Genomic DNA, 9,638 nt, shown 5'->3' with positions numbered 1-9,638 from the left:
GAAACTCGAGACTCGTGAAGTTCAAAAGTGGAAAATAATTATTCTAAAGTACTTACCTCGAGGTCCTTAGAGATGTAGTACACATCTACTAAGGAGGCCCACTCTGGAGTTCTAGGGAAGGCATTGAGCGCGTATCGGATAGAATCCCGGTTGGTTACCTCTTCTCCAAGGTTTGTTAGTTGCGTTATCAGCTCCTTGATTCTCGCTTGGAGTTGCGCTACCTTCTCGCCTTGGTTCATCCGGAGGTTCGTTAATTGGTTCCGGAGGATGTCGCGCTTCGCTAGTTTCGCTTCGGAAGTACCTTCGTGAAGCTCCAGGAATTTTTCCCAGAGATCTTTCGTGGAGTCGTAGCTTCCGATCCGATTTACCTCCTGAGGTGGCAGTACACTGAGTAGATGGAACTCAGCCTTTCCGTTGGCGACGAAATCGGCTTGCTCCTTCTTGCTCCATGTGTTTTCTTTTTTATCTTTCGGCGCTGCAAAACCATATTTCATTGTAATAAGAATATCAAATCTGTTTTAAAAAATACCTCCATTTTGCGCTTCCATGTGGCGAAGTCTCCATCGAACTTCGGGGGATGAATGTTCGCTCTGGCCATCGTCTTGATCGTAGTGCTTCAGTTGGCGGTTAGTCCTTCTGAGGTGATCAGGCTCTGACACCAATTGTAGGTGCAGCGGAGACTGGCAAGAGGGGGGTGAATTGCTGACAACAAAAATAAAAATACCCTCCTTGGATTTCAACTCAGAAATAAATGCAGCAATAAAATAACAACTAAATTAAGGAGACAGAAAAAGAAACAGAAACAGAATTTAACCTGGTTACAACTAAGGAGGTTGTTAATCCAGGGCGATGAAAAGCTCTACTAGCAGAATCTCCTTTACTGTAGGCGGAGAAGCCTTTTTACACTTAGAACGCTCACTTAGTTGCTAGGAATTGATTACAAGTTGGATGCTTGAGTTGTTGTTGAATTCCTAGCTTCAGGGGCCTTTATATAGCTCCTGGAAAGTCTATTCCGAGGGTCCAAGGCGCCTCCAACAAGGTTCAAGGCGCCTCCAGCTCGGTCAGCGGATAAAATTTTATCCGCAACGCAAACGGTCAAATCTGACCTGTTGAAGGCGCCTCCAAGCTGGCAGCTCCATTTTTCAGCTTGGTTTCTTCAGCTTCAGATGCTCCGTTCTTTTAGGTGATTGCGGCCAACCGGAATAAGGCTCACCCGAACCCAATTCCCGGCCTTCTCCTCGAGCAGCCTTCCGTCCCGGCTTAACGTCTCTCGAACGCCGCGCACGCTCTTCACGCCCACCGGAGTACTCTTCCGCAGCTCTCTCGTCCTTCAGACGCACCGAGCCCGTCGGCTCCCTTCCCGTGCCGTCATTCTCGCTGCTGCGTCTTCCGCTCGACTTCCTGTGTTCCTAAGCTCCTGCACACTCAGACACAGGGATCAAACACAGCAGGACCTAACCACGGGGTCCAACAGATTCTCTTGGATCCTCCACAGTACTTTGCTCAACAGTGCAAGATTCCACGTCTTTAGGTCTTTGAATCCTAGGCCTCCCTCTTCCTTAGGTTTACATATCTCTAATCATGCAATGGGAAAGTGTTTAGTAGTCTATATAAACAGTCTGATATAGGATTAATGAGACCACTAGGTAATGACAAAATGAACATCTAGAAGTATTCCACACCCTATAACACTGAGGTGATGAGTTGATCCTTTCTAGTATATGATAATGTATTCTTTGACCATGAGTTTGATTCTTCGGATCACTAGATTTATGAGTGGGTTGTAATCTACAATCTTAAGCTTCACTAATGCCAAGGAGATCCGCAAGTATCTGAAAGACATGCTTCCCTCCTGGAAACAGTGATGGATAGAAGTATCACTCTGGTTTGCGCATCCACTCTAACTATGTACATATATTTGATTTTGCAATATTCACTGTGAGGCTGACCATCCCCCCAAACTATAACAAACAAGTAACTAGTATTGTGACTCTCCTTTAGCTAGTTATAGGAGCTAATCTTCATACACTTCGGATGGAAAGGAAAATAAATCTCAGGACATGCTGGTGTAATAACCTTATCAGGGCCGACCCTAGATTTTGAAGGATCGGTGCAAAAAATAAAAAATAAAGAGGTCCTTTATGTTCATATAAAAAATAATAAAATTGATAATATAAAAATAATTTTATTAACATAACACATAAACTAAATTTATGTTTATGGATTTTAAAATTTAGGGGGGATAGAAATAGGAAAATACTGGTGATCAAGGAGGAAGAAAAAGTCTACTCTCTTACTCTCTTCTTCTATTATTTTGTTAGCATTTTTTAAAAAAAATATATATAAAAATTTTAAAACGATTGAGCATACCTTTTTAATTTATATTTTTTTCAATAAAGGTTCTATTAGTATTTACTTTAAAAAATATTAAAAAAATTACAAAAAAAATTGGATCCACAGGAGGTGGCGCCCTATGCACCGGCCCCACCTTGACCACCCTATGGCCGCCTATGAACCTTGCCATATATTCCATGTAGATACCAAAGGAGTATGGGATAGCTATAGAGGATCCCCTACTTGAGCTCTTTGGCACCTTTGAAATTTTATAGATTTCTTCGTTTAATGCCAAGGAGAAGGAGGTGATGGTAATGCACTCTCAAATTCATGAGATAAAAATTATAGAGAACTATAGGCTAAGAAGAATATCCTGAAGAAAATATTAATACACTGAGTCAAATGTTTTCTTCAAGTCAACTTTCATGATGCAACGTAAAGATAGCCTTTTTCTATCCTGTATAAGTAAAGCTGTCTTTTTGTAGCATTTGCTTATTCGATCCTCCTCGATCTCACTGCTCATTTATACGACTCTATCAAGTCTAACGTGGATATTATTTTTTTTTCTTTTTTAATGAAAATTGATTTATTATAAATTTGTGATATGTTTAAGATTTTCATATATGCATATATACTGCAAGTTGAACTTTTGCTTTTAGGTGATTGAAAGCTATCGACGTGTCTTCTCAACTTGTTATTAATTGAACACTAGATCATTTGGACCATCTGGACCATTTGACTCTTCAATCCATTCGATCGATCATAGAGTTCAACATGACAACTGAAATAACATATCCAAATTGTTAATCCCGGTATACATGGATTTGTTAGAAGAAGAGGGGGTGAATATTGTGCGTGCTTGCAAATTAAATTATATTTTTTAGTATTGCGATTATATGCATATTACATATATGACACGTTTTTTAACATGATTTATGATTCTTTTATAATCACTATGTTTATAGCTTATGATTTTTTAGACGAGTTACTTTCAGAATTTCCAACATGTGCCTATAACCTGTGTACTTATATATACCTCTCTTCATATCCATAGAACCGATACTAAGGAGACCGTTAAGATAACAGATCTACTTTTTTTTCTAAGTAGAAGTTTCACTTCAAGTTAGCTTCAAGAGTCATCTCTTTTGTATTTTTAATTGTTTAGTGCATCATTTTATTAATACGCTCGTCCCCAGCGCCTCCGCCAACCCGTCCCAAGGTCAACACGGAGGAGATAAATCACGAGCGGCTACTAACCTTTGGAATAGTGACTAGCAGATAAGGGAGGTATTTACCTCGGTTTTGCCGAGATTCGAACCCCAGACCTCATTTTGACAATACCTTATGTGCTAGCCATTAAAATCATCCGAGAAGACATAAAAAAAAATTAAAAAAAAGGACTTTGATATCGTTGTAAGAATATTTCTACTATCAAAACTTGTCAAAGATGCAACACTTTATGATTTAGAAAAAGATAGAAAAAGGGGCTTTCTTTTCAATCTTGGATGAGAATTGCATAAAAGTTACGATTCCCAAGTTTCTAACCATCTAGCACGCTAAATCTTTAATTATATGTTGACTACTATCTTATGATCCATGTTTTTTTCCCTCTTCTATCTTATGTCATTGTTTGTGAGCAAATTGGCATTCATCTTCCAATCTAAGAAAACTCATTTCTACCAAACGCTTAATGCATAAAGAAGTTCACACAAATCTTATTAGCCCAACAACGACAACAAACACGGGCAACTTTGGAAGTAAACAAATAGTGATTTTTAGCTAAGTGTATATAAGTTGTGTTTCGGATTCATCGCAAACTAGAGAAATATCTTTTATTTCTATGGTTAGTTCGGACATCTAAATTATCAAAATAAACAAACTTACTTCAGAAGTATCTTTCGTACGACCAAAATCAATCATTTGCAACAACCCACCAATTTTCCTTATCATTTAAATTGATTAATAAATATACGACCTATGTTCTGCATGCTTTGAGAAAATGGTCAATCATGTAATTGGTGGTGCCATAAGTTGTGGCTTGACAAATGGCAGGGAGTACTTTGTAGCAACCATCCAGAGACAAATAATCGTTCTCAGTCAAATATTTTGATCCCCAAAACCATGTGGTGCCTAAAAGTAATACATCTAGCTTCCATGGGTTCTGTTTCATAGTTGCATAGGTAGATGGTCAAGTTTAGTCTCTGAAAAGGAGGACAAGAGTATTAAACTTGGAACACTTGAGTCTGGAATTTTTTGTATGTTGGCAACAGTTGTTATTTGTCAGTATTTGTAGCATTATTAAGTTTTCTAGATCCATAAAACTAATCATGTTTCAAAGATGTCGAGTATTTATTGTACAACTCATCTACAAATTGGAGTTAAAGATGTTAACTTGAAGATATGCTTCTAGTTAATCCATAAAAAATAATATAATAGACCTGGATGTTCATTGCTAATACTCTAGCTGATCTGTTTAGTTGAAACTAACACAATTTGACGATGACAACAACAACACCAACAACTTTTCTGCAAATTGTCCTGGTCATAGTTAGAAAATTTGGAGGCTTTAGGCCTCTAAATTGCTGGACTAGTCAAGCACACAGTTAAAAGGAAATAAACGGATGAGAAGTTAGCATTGCAACTTTATGACCTTGCATGTTTATACGAATGTAGTAATTTATAAGATTCAATGAACCAGGATTAGAAACTCCCACTGAAGTAAAAAAAAATATCATTCCATCTAATCCCAAACATCTCATTCTTTTTTTTTCCCTACTTCAGCAAGCAAACGGCTTTATTTAATTGGCATCTTATCATCTTTGTAGGATTGATATCACCAGCTGCACACAATTTTCTACCGTGGAGAAGAAGTTAACTTGACATGAGAGAAAGAGACGTGTGTGATAGCTATAGTAATTGTCTGAGAAAGATGCACAAGAAGAAAAAAAATTGGAAATAATTCTAAAACAATGACTGGAAAGTAGAATTGAGTATGGTTCAGAGGATCCTTAACGGAAAAGGACAGTTTCTTGATATATATGAACAGAAATGTCGTTCAGAAGTCTTGTATTGGTGCCTAACATACTTGTTTCCTCACCAAACACAGTCACTATTTCAAACTTCAATAAATAGACATTTGAATCCGTTTCTGAAGGTTGAACTACCCCTAAATGAAAACGTTTTCCTGTTTGAAATGACATGTTCAGAACAGTGAATATCAGCAAGGTAACAAAATGTGTCCTGATTGTTGGCCACAATTTCTCTATTCAGCGCACACAATAAGTGCATCAATAAAGAGAGACTCATGGTACATTTGAATTGCCATTTTCATGCTACCAAATTCTAACCTCTTATGTTAGGTTGGTCAACTGTCATTGTTGAGTGTCAAGACAGCTCACTGGATGCCATAATAAAAGACTACGACTGCTTTTGGATTCAATTCTAGAGTCTCATCCATTTTTAAAATGGATTCTGCAGCAAACTAACTTTGCAGGTCTGCTTCTGCCCTGACATATATATCTTCAGTGTATAAATGAAACAGGAGACTTATACTCTGATACTATGGTGATGTACAAGATACTGTGAGGTGGACGGACGACCTTCCTGTTGGCAGGCTGCTAACCTTATCATGGAATCTTTCATAAACTAATCAAGCATGAGCATGATGTGGATCGGCTGCCCTCTATTATGAGGATGATATTCACACGCAGCCAGAGCTCATAATGGCATCACTTGCGTCTACTCCGGATGAAGAAAGCCCAGTTGTGTTCCGCAAGAAATAAAAGTATAAGGTTTAATATTGAATAGTTTTGAAATGATTCAAAGAAATAAACAATGGTTGATGCAAATGCTATCTGTATAGTTTCACTAAACGAAAGAGAGTAGATCAGGAGAAAGCAAATAAGACTGAAGCTATGAGGGAAAATGTCTATCCAAGGTTTGAGCTATAAATTTTTTCTACCTGGGGGTGATCTATACACATTAAACGAGAGGGTGAATAGCATGCTCACCCTTTACCACTATCTCAAATCTTCAAAAGACGCGATAATATGTTTTGAAATGAAAAGGCAATGTTTTTGAGATGATGATAAAATGTATAAAATGATACCAGAACTTTTAAAATTAGTGGCCTGTCTCTGTTAAGTTGTGTTTATGGGATTGTTGTTGTAGAGATAATGTGTTTTTGATTTGCAGTACAGGAGGAACTATGCTTTATGTTGCAGTAACTTGGGTTTTGTTCATAGGCCAACTCAACTAAAACATCTCACCATCTGAGCTATTGAGAGAATTCCAGGGTTCATCAGAGCTTTGTGGGAGCAGATTGCTATTCAGTTACTGGCTCGTCTTTGGCATTTGATCGATCCCAACCTCATAATCATCTTTCAATGCTTGTTCATAGTGCCAATGAAGGAAGCCATCAAAGAGGATAAGGAGGACATTTTAGTGGACAGAGCAGGCTGAAGAGCTTCCACTATGAGAAAATTGGGCATGTCTAGAATATTTACCACTCTCTCCATGGCTCATATGGCCTGATCAAATGCTACTCTTTAGGAGAGTACATCAATTCACACCCACTTTAGATTTTATTCTAATATTGCATTTGATAATGAAGAGTATTTATTTTTCCTTCAATTATAAGTTGCAACCATTGCCTTATCTCATACAGTTAGCTTTTTCATCCATACGTACATCTAATATCTGTTCATTCCACACATATGGATCATCCTCTTGGATTATAAATTCAAAGGCCCTTGAGCACATTTTTGGCAACATATCTTTCTTTGTTCTTACACATACCACCAGCATGTCCTTCCACTAGCATGCCCTTGAGCCTTATAAATTTTAAGTTTATGTAATTTTTCATCCTCAGTCCTCATTAAATAAACATAACAATATCTAGAAAAATCATCTATGAAGGTAACAAAATAATATTTTCCTCCCCCAAAAGGTGTAGCATGTAAATCACATACATCACTATGCATTAATTCCAATATAGAACTAGTTATTTTTATATTAGGAAATGGAGTTTTAGTTATTTTGTTTTGCATGCATAAATTTCATTTTCTAGCATATTATCTTTACATTTTGGTAGTAAACCTAGATTACTCATGTCTTGCATTTTTGTAGAATTGACATGTCATAAATGAAAATGTTACAAATTAAATGAGTCAACCATATAAGCAGAAATATCAGTTTTATTTATATTCATCTGGAACATTCCATCATACACAAATTCTTTGCCAACAATTACACCTCCTTTAAGGATGGTTATAAAATTCGATTCAATGGCAATTTTGAAGGCACACTTGCTAAGTATGCTTCCAAAAACAAGGTTCCTCCTAACTTCATGAACATGATACACATTAGTAAACGTTAAGTGTCTTTCCTGAAGTGAACTCCAATTTGATAGTACCAATTCCTTTGATTTTCCATATAGATAATTATCTCCTCTTCTACCGGTGAATAGGTAGAGAATTAGTTTCGACTGAAACAAATATTTCTTATAGCACCAGTAGCAATCGACCAATCCAATCATTGCCACATACTCAAGATTTCCTGTCTAATTTTATTTCTTTAGGATACAACATTTTCTTTTGTAATGCCCTGGTTTACAGCAATGATGGCAGTTTTCTTTTCTCTTTTGGTCCCTGGAGTTTTGTTTGTTGTCATAACTTTCCTCTTTTTATTTTTAGAGGAGTGACCATTATTATTGTTCCTCATATTTTTGACTTCCTCCACCATTATCATCTTAGGGGACTATTCCTCTCAATTGTTAGCACAAAAATCTTCCTCAATACGAAGATGGATAGTCAATTCTTCTAGAGATAAGTTATCCTTTTTATGCTTGAGATTATTTTTATAATCTTTCCATAAATTAGGAAATTTGTTAATCACTGAAGACACAATAATAGATTCATACATATGCATTTTATGTTGTGCAAATTGATTATAAATGTGCATGGTGGTAAAAGATGAATACGTTCACCCCCAACGCCCCCGCCAACCCATCCCAGGGCAAATTGAGTATAAATGTGTATGACTTCATGGAGTGTCGACCATGCGATATTGAAAAAATTTGAAAACAAAAAATTTCTTACTTGTAGAATCTTCAAATTGATACTTAGCTTCAAGTGAATCTCATATTTCCTTTGTGGTTTCCTTGTTGTAGTATTGGTCGAAGAAAGCATTGGTCATTGCATTGCAAATATGCTCCTTGCACTCATAATCGTCTTGATTCCATTTTTGTCTTGCTCTTGTTTGTGTCATGGTTTCATTTTCTTTTTCCACTAGTGGTGTGGTAAGAACATATACTAAATTTAACGAAGTGAGTAGAAAATGTAATTTCTTTTGCTAATGATGAAAGTTTTCTCCATCAAACCTTTCCAACTTAACAAAATCCGCAACAAAATTACGAAATGAATTTCCTTGAGAAGCCATAAATAGTTTCTTACAAGTGCTGGTTGGAAATTGCTTTGATCAGGAAATTTTTTGTTGTTGTGCATGATTTGGCTTCTTCAAATCTACTATTGTTGGAGAACTAGTGTCGTTGATGAACTCCATAAATCCTTCAATAAATTAGAGAATGAATACAAGGCGCATACATTCGCTTTCCTTAAGAAACTATTTGCTCCCACGCAAACTAAACAAATGTTCCTCCAGAATATAATGAATTCCTTAATAATATTGTTTCTAAAGTGCATGCTTGAAAACAATCCTGAATACTTTAGATTTATTCAAACTCAAAAATTGAATGCTTGTATATTGTTACTGCAGTATAAAAATATACAAATAACACTTTTGAAAAGCAAGTAATTTTGAGAGAGGAAAGATTTTTGTTTTCAAAAAGGAGGATTGATTGTTTGTGCAAAGTGATGTTTTATAGTGTTTGAAACATTGTTTATGAAATGACATATCTTTTGGATTATAACCTTTCATTCAAAGATCAAAAGACACCAATACATGAAGAAATACAATTGAATAGACACAACTATTCAAGTTTCTTATTCCTTTCATTATTTTATATATATATATATATATATAATATGGTGATACCCTGTACACTCGGTCGTGCGCGACTGCTGGGTGACTCTTATTGAGTCCGGGCGCTAGAGTGACCGAAATCCACTCGGAGCTCCCAGGAGTGGTCCAGGCGCCCGATCTTAGTGAAAGTCATAAATAATCATCCTTAGATATCATCTCTCTCTCTCTCTCTCTCTCTATATATATATATATATATATATATATATATATATATATGGAAGCAAAGAATTGTACGTACCTTTGATGGGTTTGTCGTTGATCCA

The sequence above is a fragment of the Zingiber officinale genome, chromosome 1B (assembly GCF_018446385.1).
Source record: "Zingiber officinale cultivar Zhangliang chromosome 1B, Zo_v1.1, whole genome shotgun sequence".
In the NCBI taxonomy this organism is placed as follows: Eukaryota; Viridiplantae; Streptophyta; class Magnoliopsida; order Zingiberales; family Zingiberaceae; genus Zingiber; species Zingiber officinale.
Note: the sequence above shows the minus strand (reverse complement) of the source record.